General features: G+C 34.2%; 1 long non-coding RNA gene across 4 annotated transcripts in view; it reads left to right on the top strand.

Annotated features, from left to right (window-relative positions):
• The window catches only part of LOC144288566 (uncharacterized), a 53,410-nt gene that overhangs the window by 30,789 nt on the left and 1,296 nt on the right, over positions 1-21,325 (top strand). For 2 of the 4 annotated variants that reach the window (XR_013356516.1, XR_013356515.1), the window contains exon 4: positions 6,472-6,575. This is a non-coding gene — a long non-coding RNA (uncharacterized LOC144288566). Of the gene's footprint in view, positions 1-6,471; positions 6,576-9,010; positions 9,165-20,097; positions 21,049-21,325 lie in introns of those variants that run through there. The other 2 variants (XR_013356518.1, XR_013356517.1) reach the window with 2 other exon arrangements.

The raw sequence follows: 21,325 nt of genomic DNA, 5'->3' as shown, positions 1-21,325 counted from the left end.
ACGATGGTTTTGCTTGTTTTTTACCTTATTTCTCTCTTTTGTCAAATCATATAAGCTGTTATGTCCAAAATAGTGTTAAACAAGAGTGGTGATAGTGAATATCCTTGCACTGTTTCTTTTTCTTTTTTTTTTTTTAATATTTTATTTATATGAGAGAGAGAGAGCATGAGTGGGGATCTGAAGGGGTGGGGGAAGAGGGAGGAGCAGAGTCCCCCTGAATAGGGAGCCCCTATGTGGGGCTCAATCCCAGCACCCTAAGATCATAACCTGAGCCAAAGGCAGATACTTCACTGACTGAGCCACCCAGGTGTCCTGCCTTGCATGTTTCTAAATTTAACAAAAGCACTGATTTGTACATGAAAATCTATATCCATATTAATACAATAAGTTCTAGACTTATATCCTAATATGATTAAACTTATATCTACATTTTCTAATGTCAAATAAATATCCATGATTTAAACTTATTATGTACTATTTAAATCAAACATGGATGTTGAATTTTTATCATAAACTTTTTTTAACACTTAAGAAGCGATCACAAGCATTTTATATTTGAATCAATATTGTGCAAACTGTATTCCTTCAATATTGAGTTATACTCAAATCCAGTAAGATTTTAGTTAATAATAGATTATCACTGTGTTATGCTCCTTTATTCTGCTTGCTAATGCTTAATTCAGGATTTATGTCTAAGAAGTGAAAATGTATTATTTCCTTGGCTTGTCTTCCACCTTCATTTAGATCCGTTAAAGGTGCTCTTGAACAATTTAAATAGTGTAAGTTTTATGTTGCCTAAGTAATTGGTAGAATTCCCTGAGTTTACTGAAATATCTGTGATTAGTATTTTATTTTTATGAGCTTGTGTGTCTGGAGATGTGGGAGGTGAAAGGTTGTTCTTTGACAAATGTCTCTCTTCTGTGGTAGTCTGTATGTTTCATGAGTATGGTATCTTAAATGGATTATCTTAGATTATTTTACCTGCATCTGCAAATTAATCTTCATAGTTTATAATTCCTTAATACCATCTTCTATGAAAACTGCATCTTTTATTTTTGTTTGGTGTATTTGGTTTTTCCCCTTTTTAAAAAAGTTAAGGATTTATCTATTTTATTCTTTATTTTACCTATAGACTCCTTTCTCAGAAATTTAACTATCTTCTACTTTTTAGTTCAATATATGCTATTTATTACTTTTTCAAAATATTTATTCCCTTTCCTTATTGCTTTAGCTTTTTAGGTTGGGTATTCATTAAATTTTTTTCTCTGCTTAGTAATATAAATCATTAGACTATTCAATATTTCTCTGAGCACTGCTTTAGATGTGTTAAATCAGCTATCCAATATAATATTTTCATTATTGCTCATTTTAGGGCAGTCTGTATTTTTTTTTTCTTTTTGTATTGGTTTTGAACCAAAAACTACTTGAGAGATTTTTTTTTTTTATTTTATAGTTTTGACAACATTTTTTTACTCTCCTTTTATGAGATTTATAATGTTATGGACATTCCATTAATATGTTCTGCTGACTCATTTCATTCTTATAATAAACCTGAGAAGTATACCTTTAAATCCATATTTTGAACAATGCAAAGGGATCCTACAGTATTTAAGAAGCAGGATACATCATGGAAAAAATGAGGGTGAAAGTTAAAATTAAGCCTACATCTTCCATATGTCAATCATTTCTTTTTTGAGGTACATATAAAAAGAATTAATGTATATAATTTGTAAGTGAAAGGATGTGATTAAATGAGCCACAAGGGCCTGAGGTCCCAGCAAAAGTAGCCTTATCCACTCTTTTGATGGGATATTCAGCTTGAAAGGAATAAGAGATGGCAGTAGAAATACTGGAATTTGTGGAGACAAGTTTAACAGGAGACCCTGCTGTATTAGATGCATCAGTGCTTTTTCAGATCTTCTTGCCCTGAGTCACAAACAATGTCATCTTGCCTTAAAACTGCTATTCTTGTTAGTTACCATTTTGTTTTTTTATATTTCCCCATTTAAATGTCTTACATCATGATGGGATGGAACCTGAAAATTGGACACTAAATAATACTGTCACAACTCTTAGTGATCCATTGAAGAGAAGGTATCATTTATGGCTTCTCTGATTTATAGGATGAATACTAAAAAATGTAAAATTACAAACATAATTTCATCTTTTTCCCATAATTTCATTTGTAACTGAGAAACCCCCTCTCTCTTTTAAGCTTGGGTTATTTCCTTGAGAATGCACAGAAGAGCTTATAGATATTCTGTCTTGCAATTCAGAACCTGAATCTCTAGCAAGAATTCTATAGTACTGTAGCTTAAATGCTGTGAGTAGAAGATTCTGTGGAATCTAATTCATGCCTCGCTTTCCCAAAGAGTAAGTGGTGACCTGAAAGTCAAACTGTTCTCTTTGGCCTATAATGCAAGGAGAAAACTACACCTTCTAGACCTTCCTGATAGCAATTACCCTCACACAAAATTCTACTGTGGTTGTACTTTCAGAGAACACCTCTAACCTTGATCATAAGATATGATACAAAATAAGTCTGCTTCAGCAGAACATCACAGATTGTGCACAAGAGAACCATTCTAATGATTTTATTTCATTTAAGTCAATGAATGACTTGTCCCTTAAATTGCTATTAGCCAGGAGCTAATGTATCCCACTTACAAAAATTTGGTTGAAAAGCTTGTCAATGTCTGCAATTCCTTTTATTTTATGTACATAAAAGAAAAATGTAAAAACCCCATTTGTAAGAGAATCTGTTCTCCTTTGAAAGCAGAGATCATCCAGTTTTTGTGGTGGGTTTGTCTTTTAAAGGCAGCAAAATTACCCAATTTGTTTTTACCACAACCTATAAATGTCAAATATTCTCAATAAAAATGATAAACACATAATTTAACTGTCATGTGTATGCTCATAAAGCAAGAACGTATGCTTGGTGAGACTTGGAGATAGAGTTTAACTTGGATTACACTATTGTAAAGTTATGAATATATGTAGAATATGTATTTATTGATTTTCAAAACAGCATTATTTGTTATTTAGCGATTAACATATTTTAGAAGGAATCACTTAGGCTTGCTGTTTCCTAGTAAAAGGCATCTTTATTACTTTGAAATAAGTTACATATATTTAAATAGGATTATGATATTGGATATAGGGCCACATTTCGTTTTTTACAGCATATGCCATGACAATGAATGGAAGAAATGACTTAAAATTTGGTATGCTTTTATGGAGGGTTGGACTTGAGTTAGAGTACAATACTAATAGAAATCCAGTCCTGTTAGAAGCTTGAGGATGATTATATGCTTATTAAACTGTATACATTGGATTTGTAGAAATAAATGATGAATTTCTACTACTGCCATGCATTCTAGTGTATTCCTATCTTCCAGGTACTGATAGGTCATTTATCTTTATTGTTCATGTTAAAAAGAGACAATCTGGCATACATTAAGAATTTACTGATATTCGTAGACCTATTTCAAGTTTTTCTTTTTTCAAAATGGCACTAGTTTCCCCAAATCCTTTATATTGCTAACATTATATGATTTTATTGAATGAATTGGCTTACTCCTCTATAATAAAGTAATCATATGAGGTGGGAAGAGAAAACCAAGTCAAACTAAACTTTGTTCTTTTTCTAGCAGAGACATAATTATAAATATATAGAAAATCATAGGCAACCTGCCATCAGGGTAGTAGCTGTTTTACACACATGAGTAAAACAAGCCCTGAAGAAAAAAGGCACTGCCTACATCATTCTCTTGTTTTAAAACAATTCTTCCCAACGTCTTCCCTGCAGTTCAGAACTAGAAGTCTGTTAGTCATCCTTAACACCTCCCTCTCATGCAATCTATTAGCAGTGATGTTGACTTCACTTCCTAGATATTCCAGATTCCATCATTTTTGTCTGCTGCCATTCTGCTCCTCTTGGAAGCTGACATCCTTGTTCATGCACCTTTTTAGTACCAGCAAAAAGTACTACTTCCCAGGTCAATTTACTTCCACATGTTCCCTCCTCAATTTATCTTCTATTATGTCCATGTCACTCTCATGTTTTCAGCCCTCAGTTGTACCATGAATGTCAAGCGAAATTCCAGGAAAGTCTAGGAGCCTGAATGGCCCCACCCATATTTAACTCCCCAAACTCATCTTGCACATTCTCCTGGCCTTTCCATTCTACCTTCTTACAGTCCATAGTTCCTGTCATGTTCTTTTCTACCCAAGGGTCTTTGTATATGTCATCTTGATGGCCTGGAGCATAATTTCTTCCCTTCTCATCCAGTTCCTGACTGACTAAGGAGTCTGAGACATTTCTTGGGCTTCAGAGCAAGCACAGCAGCCTTCCCTGAGCTCCCTGACAGATATGATCTGTTGTAGTTTTCCTTCTTAGCACATATCATAATAGTAATTTGGGTAATTATTTGTTGACTACCTATCCCTGTCACTAGACTACAGTCCTATGAAGGCAGGGTGGTGTTAGCTATTATTAACATGATACTATGGAAATATTTTGTTCTCTTTATTTAGTATAGTGCTTGCCACCTCACTGAATATTTGCTGAATGAAGACTGCGAATAAAGGAGTAAGAAAATTACAGTTCAGTTTAAAAGACTAGAAACAATGAAAGAATGGTAACTTTGGAGGTGGGATACCTTGGGAAGTGGGTCAACCTAAACAGAATTTGAAGTTGAGTCACATTCCCCTCGTAGCAGGTCCTATTCAAAATATTTATAAACCTAGTGTTACAATAATATCAAAAAATAAGTATCATTAATTGAATATTTACCATGTCTCAGGAACTGCACCGGGTTCTTTATATTGTGCTTTAAAAGATTGAAGCCATGATTTTGTAAAGCATCTACAGTATATGGAGATGTCAAATGTTCCCAATTTCTGTGACATTTTTGTCTTTAGCAGGCAAAGATATCTGCTGAAAAGACATCAATTTGAATAAGTATATGAGGTTAATGTTTTGAGACGTAAACAGATGGAGGCTTCTTTTTTTGATATTTCCAACTATTCCATATGGCAGAAGGATTATATTTCTTTGAACAGTCAGCGTCCGTTTTTTCTGTTCCCGGGGTTGAAATTCCTGCCCTGTCTGGGATGAAAGAGAGCAGAGAATGAAGGGAAAGTCTAAAGATTAAAAGCTAGTATGTCTTGGAGTTCCCAGAAAAGGGATTGTAGAACCCCTGTGGCAACTCGATCAGAAGAGGCTTATACCACTGTTGTCTAATGGGGCCAAGAATGTAGCAAGATCCCAGGGTTTCCCTTTGCCTATGTGGTGTGGAAGCAGAAGAAATGTCTGTGTCAGCCATCCAGCTATGTGATGCTGCTGAGCTAGTAGACTCCACTCAAGACCTTCTCATAGTTGAGGTATTGCTAGAATTATCTTACATTTAACCCCTCACCTAGTGCAAGGGAGACATAGTTGCATTTAACTTCCTTCTTAGAAATGAGTAAATTATTTATATGACTTTATGGTTTTGTTTGAATAGAAACTCTATTTTCTAGGGGAGGAAGAGAGGAAAGGAGAATGGTATTAGCCAGAGGAATGCAGAGAGATGATAGGCTTGAAAATCTCGAGTGACTAATACTGCTGTTTAGCATCACAGGAGTAAAGTGGCTTATATAGATACAAGTAGTAGATGAAACTGTATTACTCATAAGGCAAAACACATTTTAAATAGATCTCAATAGGCCAAGAAAGCAAGATTTCTTAAAAAGAACGAGATTTGCTGTAGCCTTAGGGCAAAACAGGAATTCCTAGTGCCTATATGAGAGCAAGCACTTCCTACAGTCTTTTGAATTTTATGAGTATTCTCTCAGGATATATATATATATATATAAATATATATATCCATTTAAATAGAAGTAAAAACTCCTTTAGAAGTGCTTCCTCTTTTTTAGATAATAAATACATGAAGCAGGGCTTTTTTAGGGATAGAGAGCGATTTGAAAGCTTTAATGCTCACAAATCACATTATTGTCATTGTATAATTTGGAGTCATTTTTCCAAATAGTTCAATTTATAGGTTCAAAGATATTTCTCAAAATTTGTATCAGTAAAAGAAGAACATGATATGCTTCAGAAATATTTTGCTATTTAGTTTTTTCTTAAGTTTTATCACCACCATTTTCATGGTTCATATGGAATAACAATTTGATTGCAATATGGAAAATTCATAGATTTTTCTCAATAAGAAAAATCAAAGGTTTCCTTTATTATTATTTTACTACTGTTTTGCTGAGTTCTAGTGAGAAACCTATTTTAATATTCAAAATATTCTGTTCTAAGATCAAAGGTCTAAATTCTTCTTGGTGTCATTGTGGTTTACATGTGGTTTTAAAGAGTTATTTATGAACACGGAATTTGTTCTGTAGAGAACAAAATGCTATGTGCAGAACATCAGGGTATATTTCATTTACCCATGATTTGAACTATTAATATTTTTCTTCTAGCTATAAAAAGAATGCTGGCTGCCCAGTAAAAAGGACACCAGCAAAGGGGTAACATGGCACCATTCAGGAAGCACCAGCCTGGGAGACAGAGGACAAGGGATAAGGTACTCCCTGACTATTCCTAATGATCTTGTTTTTTGTTTTGTTTTTTTTTAAGATTTTATTTATTCATGAGACAGAGAGAGAGAGAGGAAGAGAGAGAAACAGGCTTTCCGCAGGGAGCCCCTATGGGACTTGATCCCCAGTCTCGGGATCACGCCCTGAGCTGAAGGCAGACACTCAACCGCTGAACCACCCAGGCGTCCCTGATTCTTGTTTTTGTTGAGTGCACCTGAATTTTGCCTCCCATTAATTCTGAGCCAAAAAATAATAATAGTGTTTTTCATATCCATGAACATGTATAACTTTTGTTTTCCCTCTCCCAAACAGGAGAGAAATATGCTTCAAGTTAGTGAGAATGAGAAATTATTGTGTATGCATATGTCTAATCAGCATGAGAATCAACCTATAATCATTAATTGATTTTATAATAATTACCATGAAAGGCAGTGTGGTTTAATTGAGGAGAGAACTAGATTTACTATCAGCCACGCCTGAGTTGATGTTTTCTTTTTAGTGCTTATTAGTTGTGTAAACTTAATCGAGTTCCTTCAATTTCTGGGCCTTATCTGTAACATGAGGCTAACAATATTTACCTTCCTGTGTTGTTATAATGACTAAATAAAATAATTTGATAGATGCAGTGCATATCACGCTAAGTACTCACTCCACAAATGATTATTTTTATAACAGAAAAACTCTGAATCTTCACCGTCACTTATAGATGCATTGCATTTCTTCTGATAAACCTCAGGTACCTGCTACTTATTTTGTCCCCTTTGGGTACTTGTTGAGAACGTGATGGCTATTCATCTCTCTACGGCGAAAATCTTTATATGAATATGTATTACCTGACCCTGCCATTTTGACCAGCACTTAATCAGTCTATAACCAGTTGACTGAGCAAAGAGCTAGTAAGCCTATGGCTTAATGTAGGGATACACTAAGAGCACAAAGGGCTGTTTATAGCCCTTTTTTTGGAGAATTTTGAATGTGAAATCCTCAGACTGTTTCTTCTTTCCTATTTCCTCCTCTATCCTCTTAATGATTTTATATTACTCACATTACTGAATGTGTCTCTGTTCATTCAGTGCAAACAGGTAGATAATATAGAACACAGTTCTCCCTCTCATTTCACCAGTAATATGGCACCTAAGTGATATTTTTAGTGGTGAATATTTTTTCTTCCTAAAGAACCAGGTATAAAAGACCATTGTCCACTTTACTTCCAAGGAATAGAACTGCACCATTGAGAGTTGCCCTAGAAGCACAAGAGCTAGAATATGAAGGATAAAACTGTTCACTGGTCTAAGTCCTTGATAAAATTACCATTTAAGTGTCTAATGCTTATCTCATTTAGTATCAAAGTAAATGGTAATTGGGGAGAAAGTGATGGATTAGTTTAGTTATGAAGTGTAATGGTTGCAAAATTAAGTACAATGCCACTAAGTAGAAATTTTAGGCATAATTACTTTCAAGGGAGATAAAATTTTCAAATAGCCACTTTGGAAGATTACTTAATTCATGTTTATAAATTATATTAAAGATGAAAAGCACTATTTAAATGTTAGGGTATCATCTAATGTGCCTCAAAGAATTTAATTTATGTGCAAAATGACAATTACTAGATTCTAATTAAATAGTAAGAGAGAGTAATGGTCTAATGCTTTGATGATAGGCAGAACCCTTGATTACTAGAATCTAGTTCTAAGTTTGTTGGTGTTAGGCAATCTCTGTTTCTTCTGATGAGACTAAATGAAATTTTCCTTTTCATGGGAATAAAAAAAATTAAAATGAGAGGGTTTGCAGTTGATCTGACATTTTAAATATCATTATTAATTGATTTTGATAGTACTAATCAATTGTCTTCTTTCTTAAAAAGTTAATTCTTGTCTTCTTCAGCTCTTAAGGCATAAGATGATGTGGACATATGTACATGGATAATTACTATTTTATCATCAGAGTAAAATTACTATAATCACTTTTATATATATAATTTATATTGTATATATGCACATATATGCACAAATACAATTATTTAAAAGAGGATTAAAAAGTTGCATGTATTTTGTCATTCTTTGTTAATGATAGACCGATAAATATTCTATGATGAATTTCATGTTTTCATTTAACAGTTGAATTAATAATTATTCCATAAATCTACCAGCTAATAATTACCTGCATTATAGCCCTATTTAAGGGTCAACTTAGAATGAACTAGTCTTATATTTAAACAGAAGTCTTGACATCTTCTTACCCTGCATTCATGCTTATTGATTTTCAGTTTTCATACTCAGCCAGAGTCTTTGTCATTTATTTCTCTATTATTCATTCATTTGGCAGACTACTATTGAAACCCTCCTATGTGTTCTAGATGTTCTGCTAAATTTAGAGAATGCAGAGAGGTCTCATCTTCTCCTCTAAAAAATTTCCTTTCCAGGGAATAGGATAAATAAATAGGTAAAGTACACCACTGCATCAAGTCGTGAAGATAGTGTATATACTGTACTTTATGGGAGACTGACTCAAATACTTAACGAAGTATATGAAAGAACAGAGAAGGTTTCTTGAAGTGTGTTCTCTGAATAGAATATTAAAGGGTAAGTAGCTAAGGAAAGCAAGGAGGGGATGTAGTGACCACATTCCAGTAAGATGGCGCCCATTCATTGAAGAAGAAGAGGGGAAAATAGAGTGTTAATTTTGTGTATGTCTATAATGCCATGTAATAGAGGGGACCACAAAGAGGCGAGATTAGGAAGGAGGCAGGGGCAAGGTAAAGGTGGACCGTGGAGGCTAACTAAGGAACATGGATGTAATCAAATTAGGCAGGAGGGGCCAAGATTTTTTCTGCTTAAGGAACAATTTGTTCCATATTTCTCTGTACAAAGGCATTCAGTAGCCTATACTGCATACTTTTGGTCTCATTGCTCTGAAGAGAGGAGGATCTATATAATGTGGCTTGCCAGAAAGTATATATACACATCCCGGTTAGGGTTCTGGACTTAAAGTTACTCTTCATATTTGCTTAAACTACGCCATGATGGGCTATGTAGTGCTATTAAGCACTATCTCTAGAATGTCAACCTAATTACCTACCATTTAACCATTTCATGTACCATTACCTACTACATTCATACTTATGTGTGTAGTAACAGATTCAATAAGGTAATTAAGGACCAAGTCCAGCAGTAGAAGAGAAACTATGAATTGTCTGTGTGAAACGGTAATGTTTCTATCTTGAATAATTAGGCAATATATATTACAGGAGAAGGCCTTCTTTAACCTTGAGGCAAATTTTCATTATGCGACTTCCTGACTTACCCCAAGGAGTCAGAAAACTGTAGTTAACTTTTAGAATAATTTAACTGTACAAATCCTTTGGGTAAGAGGAAAACTCCAATAGTAATTAGCATCCTAATTATCTAGGATGCCTATACATTAAGTTTAGGATATGAAATTACCATCAGAACCTAAGAGGAAATGGAAGCTTTTTCAAAGTTATGTCTTATAGCCTGATTTTATTCACTTTTAATTGGGGAAGGCATTGCCACATGAGGTTCTAATACATCTTCAGGTAGAGTGTAAATAATGCGCGTGCTAGCTCCATTTATGGAATACTAATATATCACAAATGGCTAAACTTGTGTGAAAATAAAGCAAGAAGCTTCATTTCATGACCTTTTAATTTCTGTCAAGTTAAAGTAGTCTTCAGGGAATAAATTGATTTCCATATCTGGAAAAATAGAAATTATATGTCCCAATTAATGCTTGTGGCAAGGCAATTTATTGAGATGTAAATTTGTGAGTATGTGGGAGGGTATGCTACTTTTTCCAGTGTTTTGGAAGGACCCTTTACCATTTGATTCCAAAAAAGAAGTGTTTCTTCCTGTTTTAGGAGCTCTTTTAAGCTCTAACTGTAGATTGCTAGCTATGTTAGGATGGCCACATATCTCTGTTTTCCTGGGTTAATATAAGGGCAGCAGATGCCCAATACTTCCTCAGATTTTTTTTTTCATGGAAGTGTGGTTTCTATCCCAGTAGGGAGCATTTGTGTCTTCTTGTGGGAGGGCTACTCTAGGACTCCTATGACCCACTCTGGCAGCACTTAGAGAGCTGAACGTACCAGGGAATTTATGTTCATCTAGAGCTGCACTTAATGACTGCTGGGTGCACGGGTTTAAATATCCTAGCCAACTTGTCCCTTGGCTCTCTTAAGTGCCACCCAGACTTTTTTTTCTCTCCAGAGACCTCTTAGATAGGGTTGCCAAATAGAGCAAATAAAGATACAGGATGCCCAGGAAGAAATTGTTTTCAATATAAGTATGTCCCATGCAATATTATAAACATACCAAAAAATTAATTTTTGTTCAATTTGAAATCCAATGTAGCTGGATGTTTTGTACATGATTCGGTACCCCCTATTTTTGTGAGACTTCACTGGATGTGGCATTCCTGCTTGGCTTCTTTGCTATCAGAGTTCTACCTCCCCACTCATCTACCAGGTTTTCTTGGGAATATATCCTAGGAAATCACTCTAATATATGGGCAGCCTAGGTGGCTCAGTGGTTTAGCACTGCCTTCGGCCCAGGGCCTGATCCTGAAGACAGGGGATCGAGTCCCACATTGGGCTCTCTGTATGGAGTCTGCTTCTCCCTCTGCCTGTGTCTCTGCCTTTCTGTCTGTGCATGTCTCTCATGAATAAATAAATAAAATCTTTTTTTTAAAAAAGAAAGAAATCTCTCTAATATGAATCAGGGTTCCACTTCCAGGGAGCCTCATCTCAGACAACTAGCTAAATCTTTTGCCTTACTGTGGTTATTAATCCATTCTCAAAATGTTCTGGTTTGAATGACAAATTATATGGTCATTCAAGCTATTATAAAAACATAAATGTTTCTTGCAGAAGCTGTGGTATTAGATCTGTCTTGTTTTAGTCATTAAAAACACCAAAAGGGGCCCCTGACCGGCTCAATCAGTTGAGCGTCCAACTCTGGGTTTCAGCTCAGGTCGTGATCTCAGGGTCCTGGGTAATATCCCTGTGTCAGGCTCCATGCTCAATGCAAAGTCCGCTTGTCCCTACCTTTCTCCCTCTGTTCCTCCCCCCCCCATGCTATCTGTCTCTCTCAAGTAAATAAATAAAATCTTTAAAAAACAAAACAAAATAAAAAATCTACCCCCCCAAACAAAACAAAAAAACACCACATAATTTATTGAGGACATTGCACTGTGTTCTCAAGAAATATACAGAAGATGATGAGTTAGTGACTATAGGATGGGAAATTGGAAGCATAAGAGGGAAGAGGTGTTTCAACAATAGGGTTTTGTCTAAAACTTGTGGTTTCCAGAACAAGTAGGGATAGTGATTCAGACTGTTGGAATACCCTGGAGAGTTTGGGAGATTGGCCTGTTTACTGTGACAAAAGGCTAGCTAGATGCTAGACACCAGGATTCCTGTTCTTATCAAAATTCCCTACACCCAGATATATCACGGAAATAACAGAACAGACCACTGGGGCTATGCAGGTTTGGACAAAGCTAGGTATTAGCAAACAGAGAATATTGAAGCCTGAAGTTATGAAACATACCTAAGGCCTTCACATGCTCTGAATTGCTTGTGCATCAGCCCTAGTAATGATCAGGATTCGGTTTTTCATTAATTTCAAGAGATAAAATAAGTCATATTTAATTTGATTTATTTTTTTTTTCTATTTTTTTTTTATTGGTGTTCAATTTACTAACATACAGAATAACACCCAGTGCCCGTCACCCATTCACTCCCACCCCCCGCCCTCCTCCCCTTCTACCACCCCTAGTTCGTTTCCCAGAGTTAGCAGTCTTTACGTTCTGTCTCCCTTTCTGATATTTCCCACACATTTCTTCTCCCTTCCCTTATTTTCCCTTTCACTATTATTTATATTCCCCAAATGAATGAGAACATATAATGTTTGTCCTTCTCCGACTGACTTACTTCACTCAGCATAATACCCTCCAGTTCCATCCACGTTGAAGCAAATGGTGGGTATTAGTCGTTTCTAATGGCTGAGGAATATTCCATTGTATACATAAACCACATCTTCTTTATCCATTCATCTTTCGTTGGACATATAATACTTTTTTTGGTATACATCCAAGTTTATGGCTATAGATTTCTAACATCACATTTTATAGAAGTGTATGATACAGTTAATAATTATTTATTACCTCTTTAAGTTTTAGTTATAACTTTTTAAGTACTCAAAATAGCCACCCCAAAAGTTTTGTGTTTATTTGAATCTGATTTCTGGATTTATATTCTGTCATATGCAGGATCATTTTGATACTAACTTCGAGTAATCTTAAATAGTATACATGAAAATGAGACAACTATTTCAGGAGGAGAAATATACAGAATTGTATATGATGACTTTTGTAGGATTTCAAATTAAATATTACAACAATCACTAGCTATCATGCATTTGTAAATAAAAAAATCACATAAATTGGAAGTCAGGTACTAGATTCACCTTTACTTAATTGATATATAAGTTGTTTAAACAGGATTGTATTAAACGTATAAAACCAAAGAGTATATTTTGTATTGCTTTGAGAAATAATCTGTGCTAATCAATTTCTTTGGCTGAATTAGTATAACATGACCCCAGCTTTTAAATGCACTTAATTTTCTATCAGCAGTACTTTCTCAATGAAGAAATAAAATTTAGAAATTAGAAGACATGATGAATAGCCTTTATTCTAAGGTCAGACGTAAGATACTTGAAGCTAATGGAAAACATCATTCTCAGCCATAGCAAATGAGCCCTACCAACATAACAAACTGCTGATATCAGCCTGGAAACCATCTTGAATGTCAAGGGATATGCTCTTCATTTGCAGTGTTTGATTGTTCATATAAATATTTAATGAAAATATTATTAGACTATTCAGCTGAGTGAAATAAACTGATGGCACAAGTAGCTAAGGAAGCTTACTTAATATTCACTAAATGAAGTGGCATAATAATTTATTTTGCATATTATATAAGTCTTTTGAGAGGTTTTGTACTTTTAAACTTTTTAGCACTATTTAAAAGGCATCATTACTGCCATAATTATGAGTTTTTAATGTATTTTTATGGTTAATGAAAATGTAGCACACATTTTATAGGGAGAAAGAAGACCATCATCCACATAATGGATGATGGAAATAAGGTACCTCTGATTCTGAAGGTTGACTTACCTTTAATATAGCTTCATTGAGTCTTACCATAAATGTTAACTTTATACCACATAAAATTACACAGTGGGTTTCTCAAGAGTAGAACTTAAATGATTAAATGGATAAGGTAGAAAGCTTTTTAACTATCATGTGAGCTTTGAATTTTTAGGAAAGTTGGAAATCACCTGTTCTGAATCATGTATACATTTAAACACTGTTTTAGAGAGACAATATGAAAAAAATATTTGGAAACATAAACTTTAGAGAACAGTTATCAGTTAATATATTTATTTAAATATAAGATTTCTCAAATTGCCTTTCTAAGTGCTTCCTATATTAGCTATTTTGAAAAAAATGTTACTTAAGGTTCATATATATGTACACAGGATAATAAAATACATAGAAAAAGAAAACATGTTCTAAAAAATATTTTCTTTGGAAAGTCAGGAACAAAAAAATGGTACCCACTTTAAAGAAAAGTTAAAAAATAAGGGGCAGCCCCGGTGGCCCAGTGGTTTAGCACCACCTTCAGCCCAAGGCATGATCCTGGTGACCTGGGATCCAGTCCCACCTCGGGCTCCCTGCATGGAGCCTGCTTCTTCCTCTGCCTAGGTCTCTGCCTCTCTCTCTCTGTGTGTCTCTCATGATTAAATAGATAAAATATTTAAACAGAAAAGAAAGAGAAGAAAAAAAGAAAGAAAGAAGAAAGAAAGAAAGGAAAGAAAGAAAGAAAGAAAGAAAGAAAGAAAGAGAAAGAAAGAAAGAAAGAAAGAAAGAAAGAAAGAAAAAAAGAAAGAAAGAAAGAAAGAAGAAAGAAAGAAAGAAAGAAAGAAAGAAAGAAAGAAAGAAGAAAGAAAGAAAGAAAGAAAGAAAGAAAGAAAGGTAAAATGGAGGCCAACTTTAAGCACAGATTAAAAAATTATAAGCAAAATAAAAGCATATCAATTCAGTAGTATATAAAAAGGATGATGTATCACGATCAAATTAGGTTTATTCCAGGAATATAGGGTTGGTTTAACCTTCAATAATCAGCCAGTTAACGTACTCATATTAACAGAATAAAGCACAAATATATAATGTCCCATATCAGTATGGAGAAGGTACTTGGTAAAATTAAACATATATTTATGACTTAAGAATTCTAACAAATTATGAATAGAAAGAACTTCCTTAATCTGATAATGGATAGGCATAGAAAACATTGCAGAGGCTTTATATTTAAGTGAAATATTGAATGTTTCTTTCAGAGATTAATACTAAAACAGAGATATCTTGTACTTCTAATAAGCATCATACCTGAAATCCTAGCCAGAGTAATCAGCAAGAAAAAAAGAAAAGGCAAAAGCATAGAAAAGGAAGAAAGAATCCATAATACATTGCTATAATTAATATTCAAATTTGACAAACTTGTTGGATACCATGTCAAAGGGTAGAAATGAAATTATATGTATGTATATATGGCCTTTGCAGTAGCATCAAAATATTTCAAATACATTGGAATGTGTGAAAAATTGCTGCAGAAAACACTAGAAATATTATTAAGATATATTTTAAAGTAATAAGATAGATTTTAAAATTAAAGAGGGCATTTGTTGTGTTAAGTACTGGATGTTATATGTAAGTGACAAATCACTAAATTCTACTCCTGAAACCAGTATTATACTATCTGTTAAATAACTAGACTTTAAATAAAAATTTGAAAAAAACAAAAGACCTAAATAAATGGAAGCATATACCTGGTCCAAGGATTAAGAGATTTAATAACTTAAAGATGTTAGTTGCCCCAAACAGATTTTTGTATTCAGTACTATTCCAGAAAAATACAGCACATTTTATCTGAATATTGGTAAGGTGATATCAATTTGCTAATGCAAGTAGTATTTCCCAGCCAAGACACTGTTGAAAACATAAGAGGTGATAGAACTTGTCCCAGCATATAGCAACAATGATTATGAGAGTTGGTATTGGCTAAGTTAACAAATATATCAATAGAATAGAACAAACATATTAGAACAGAATTGTGAATATATGGAACTTTATATAGTGCAAGGGTGATGCTATAAATTTGTGTGCAAAAATTGTTGTTTCAACTAATGGGACAGTGCCAACTGGATATCTGTATAGAAACAAAAAGAACTTGATCTTTTTTCATGTCATTAAGTAACAATTGCATGTACATTGCAAAATTCGGAAGACAAAACATGAAAGATTTTAGAAAACATGGAGAACATCTTTATGACCTTGGGTAGAGAAATATTTTTGAATAGGTTTCCTAAAGCATTAACAATAAAAACAATAAATCAGATTACATTAAAATTGTGTGTCAAAAATAACCATCAAGAAAAGACATAATGAATGAAAATATTTGCAATTCATATAATTAGAAAGGACACATCCAGAATATAGAAAATGTACAAATCAGAAGGAGGAACACAGTCCAAAAGAAATTGGGAAGGAGACTTGAATAGGCACTTCATAAAACAGGATATCAAAATGACTAATAAAAATATGAAAAGGTGTAGAACTTCATTAATCATTGTGGGGTTGCAAGTCAAAACCATTACAGTATACCACTAAACACTCTCCCAAATGCCTGTAAAGATTGACGGTACCATTTTCACAAGAGTTTGAAACAACAGGGTCTCTCACACACTTCTAGTGAAGTAAAATTTAGCATCACTATTTTGGAAAACCATTTGCTATGATTGATAACTTTCTACGATTTTGAAATTCTACTCGACTTCCATGTGGGTACATAAAATACATTTTGTATTTTAGGATTCAAAGGACCAAATTGAAAAGGCCAAACATGTACATATTTCAGATTAAACTATTTTCCAAAATACTCATTTCTCGTAATGGAACATATTTATTGATGAAATTGTAACACCTAACAAAGTGCACGACATACAACATAGCTATAGAAAGGCTTGCAGACCGGATGAATCTGTGGATTGTTCTAGTGAGCGATTTTTGTTACTCTAATTGGATGATCTGCAAGATTAACCAAATTTATTCTTCCTAAGCACTTTTCTATTTTGGAGTAGATGTATTTAAACCAAAGAGGATAGAAAAGGAAAGAATAAAATGAAAAGGAATCAGTTACAAACTATATGACATTATTGGTCTCTTGAAAGAGATCATCTTTGGGAATGACTTTCTATATGCTACGCCGACTCAGAGTCTTGATTTAGTTAGAGAAGATACATCGTTTTCCTTAGACTGAAATCACTAAATCAGAAAAGAAGAAGGCTATAAAAGCCGATGTAGACACGAGCACCAGTGAGAGATTTGATTGGATGTACCTAGATTTCATCACAAACTCTGATGATGGTTCAGTTCAATTGAACTAGGTCATTAAGCCTAAAACCCTCTCCTAAGGTGGAGAGAGGCATTACAATCGATAAACCCAGGCTTCTATTTGGGATCAGTGTTCTGTGGCAATGGGAAATATCTAAGAGACTGTCTTCAGGACTTTAGGGAAGGTGAGTGGAGACTTTGGAAAAGCATTACAGCCTCTCTCTCTAAGTCGAACTTTTTGGCTGGATATTACTTTCTATAGTGTTTCTCTGTCATACTAACCAATGTATGACCAAGGGTAAATCTCCTGGGATGATAAGTCTATTGTTCTCTTGCTACAGAAAAAAACTGAATCCAAAATACTAAAGAAAATCAATATACTGAAATCCAGGTAAAGAACTCATAATTTGTTCCTCAGAAATGTCAAAGCTAAAACAGGATACTGAAACTTTCCCTTAAGCTTAAAAACAATAACCCTGTAATATAGAAAGGGATCTCTGTGGATAAATGAACAAATTTATTCCTTAATAGAGAAAGCTGAGACTAGCATATAATATAAATCTAATATTAAAACATTAATTTTGACAAGAAAGGGATTTTTAGCGAAGGTTCCCGTGATTAGCTGTCATTCAGTGGAACTCACTGATAAAATCCTAAGTGTACAATGTCATGTTGTTCTCTCTTTCCACTGAAGAAATAGATTTAACCTAAGGCAGCGTAAATTCAGGCACGTATATTGAGGACTGTTTTGATAGCAAAGGTCATTGAATTCAAGAATAGACTTATTTGGGAGAAAATCATGGATTCTGCTACTGTGTAGTTATTGAATAATAGGACTCACCTGTCTAGCATGACTCTCATGCAATTTCCAACTGAAGTCAACAGGATGAATAAGATAGGCTTTCAAGGATCTTTGCTGTCATATAATTCTACAAGACTGATGCAATATATTTTAAGAAGTGTAATTCAAAGATCAGAAGGCAGACGCATACATACATTGTTGCGAATACAAATCACTTCTGCAATATTTACAGATATTGATAAATGATAGATACTGAACTTTTTCATTTCTTAACATTTGCTAATTCCTGGTGAAGAAGAATGCAAAATTCCCCATACAATAAGCTTTCTGATGGTTGTACTTTATTATGTAAAATAATTCCTAATAATGACATAATTTTTGATACATTTTATTTGGAATCAGCACATTTTTGAAATAACAAGAAATCTCACTTCTTGTTTAGACAAATACCATACATTGTTGGTACCCTCAGAATTTAATTTGATTTTTAAAAATCATTTCCAGATCCTCAAGATCTCATTTTCAAAAATTAATGGAAATTGAACCCTCTAAAGAGGCTTTGTCTAGTTATGATTAAATTAAATCATACTCCCTCACAAGCTTGGTATCACTCTAAGTGTTGCTATCACATGGCTATGGTTTTATGACCAGTCTTGCCAGGCCTAATTTATTAGCTATAAATTTTAAAGTCTATATTTTGATGCATTATATTACATTTTCCTTGGTTTTCAAATATCTGTGCTATTTGCCTTAAATTATACTTGTTATGGTACATGGCATTTCTTTTCTATTTACTTTGAGTAAACATGATGAAAAGAATACTAAGAATATACAATATCAAAATATCAGTGTTTAGAATAAAAATTGAACTTAAGAAGTACTGATAATTTTCCTTATGGAATAAATTCAATCTTTCTTTCTTTTTTTCTTTCTTTCTTTCTTTCTTTCTTTCTTTCTTTCTTTCTTTCTTTCTTTCTTGATTTTATTTATTTATTTTATTTATTTATTCATGAGAGACACAGACAGAGAGAGAGAAGCAGAGACATAGGCAGAGGGAGAAGAAGCAGGCTCCATGCAGGGAGCCTGATGTAGGACTCCATCCTGGGACCCCAGGACCATGCCCTGGGTCAAAGGCAGACGCTCAACCACTGAGTCACCCGGACATCCCTGTTTTTTTTTTTTTTTCCTTTCTTAATAAAAGTTTGTAATATCACCATGTATAAAAAACAGAACATTTAGAATAATCAGGTGATGAGGTGTTGATAGCACCAATGAAATCCTGTAAGACATGTTGAATGAAGGAATTCACGCAGACCATGTTCATTTAGAAATGAAAGCAGGGTTATCACACAGTGCTTATTTGTACCTTTCTTATCCATCAGAAATTTCACCATTATGTCACTGTACATAAAGTTGAGTTCTTTTAGCAGCATCCTTGCTCATTTTGTATCTCTGTCTGTAACTTGAAGTAATTTCCAGTAGATGGCAATGTGGGTACCATATCCAAGAAGCCAGTCATCTCAGCAGGTATGCCCTCTATGCTAGTGGGTATTGTTGGAGATTAGGCTAAGGTGCATTAGTGTAGGGCATATCAGAGGATACTATTTATTTTCAAATTAAACATATAACTGAAGTAACAAAAACAAGTTGATATATATTTTGAGAGTTTGACAAGCAAGAATTTTAATGACAGCAACTTAATGCCCTGAAACCTTCTCTGTACCAGGCACTACAATAAATTTCAAATACATAATGTATCATTATCTCATTTTATAGATTTCAGTCTTGCTTCTTAACCTGTTTATCCTATCTCACACCTTTGCTCCAACCTCACCTTTTGAAACTTGCTGCCTCAGCAAAGAACAGTAACCAGGCACACTTGCAGTAGATGTTTTGGGTCAGCCTTGCTTCATACTCACCCCACGACCCTTCTTCTATTTCAGAGAGCTGTATCTGAATTTTTCTCATCTTTTCGCAGCCTTGTTGGTTTTGTGTTTCTGGAATTAGTGCTAGTGTTCTCTAAGGATGCCTACTGAGTACCATTGCTGTTTTCTCCTTGCTCCAGAAGTTCTCACCAGCTCCAGTTCATTCTCTTTACCTGTCATTGGCCCTGCTAGAGTCTACTCAAATCCCCAGATGGGGACAGTTTTTAGTTGTTAGTGCATTAAACAGTACAACTAACACATGATGATGTTTGTTTTTTTATTTTGTTTTTGTTTTATTTCTGGCAGAATTATTAGACACTCCAGTGCCATAGATGGTGGGTTGAACACTAATTATGTAAGTGCACTCAAATGGAAATGACTCTCTGATATTTCAGAGGGCTGGGGAGATCTGCCAATGTATTGCTGTTACCATTTAAACATTTCTGATTTTAAATTCAGGCAAGTACCTACAGACTAGAAAGCTGAGAAAAGAGATAGCTTTGTTTTTCAAATGAAGCATTCCATTTTCCAGCTTTAATTAAAACAGATGTCTATGTGAAGATTCTTTTAATTACATAGAATACACGGCTAAAATATAGGCTTTCACTCCCTGAAAAGCCTTCACTGACCAGGAAAATGAGGCCAGGATAACCCAACTTCATTTAAGTCCTTTGAAATTTCAAACATTTCAATTTCAAGCGCTCTTCACAGAGTCTTTCATGCTAAGCTCTGTGTGTAGGTTTGCACAATGCCAAATGAATTGCCAGGGAAGGTGAGAGAATGACAATTGACCAATCCTTGATTTTTATTCTTGAATCTGTCAAGATGACTCATTGGGAAGTAGATTAATGTTCACAAAAGCTTCTCAATATAAGTCTCAGAGACTGTCAGGCTAACGCTATGAATCCTCTTAGAAGGTTTGCAACATTTTTCTCTTAAAGATCCTAAGGTTTTATTTCTAAGGTAGGAGGTGTACAAAGATTTGCTTATTTTGTGAAACCCATTTTAAGGCTTTTCCACCTCCCATTATTAACAGATTGATTAATTATTTGCTCCATGAAGCAAATGCTTGTAGAATGTAAGCAAAGGCAACTCTTCTTCTTTTTGTGTTATTTCTTTTATTCCAAGTCTCATTAATTTTGTATCCCATCAGTACTATTTCTTCCCACTCAGGTGCCCAAGGTCAGAATTTCTTTTCTTCTTTTTGGGTCCTATCATGCTAGGATGCCACCAGTTATAATACAAAAATTTTGAAAGGTAGGGTTCCCTATTATATTTCCTCTATAACCATGTAATGCAGTAGTTAACATAAAATGCATATCAACAATTTTATTTCAAATACTGATTGACTTCCCTTTTCAAATATGAAGTGATGTAGCAGCCTCATGAAATGTTAGTGTTCATTTCCCATATTGCTTTTCTGACAGAACGTGCATTATACAGGGTATTTCTTGCACTTTAATTGAAAACAGGTATTATAGATCACCCTCAGAAGATTAGAAGTGTGTATAAATTCATACGTCTTTGGTGAGAA

This window comes from Canis aureus, chromosome 18 (genome assembly GCF_053574225.1).
Source record: "Canis aureus isolate CA01 chromosome 18, VMU_Caureus_v.1.0, whole genome shotgun sequence".
Taxonomy (NCBI): domain Eukaryota; kingdom Metazoa; phylum Chordata; class Mammalia; order Carnivora; family Canidae; genus Canis; species Canis aureus.
This window is presented reverse-complemented; position numbering and strand designations above follow the sequence as displayed.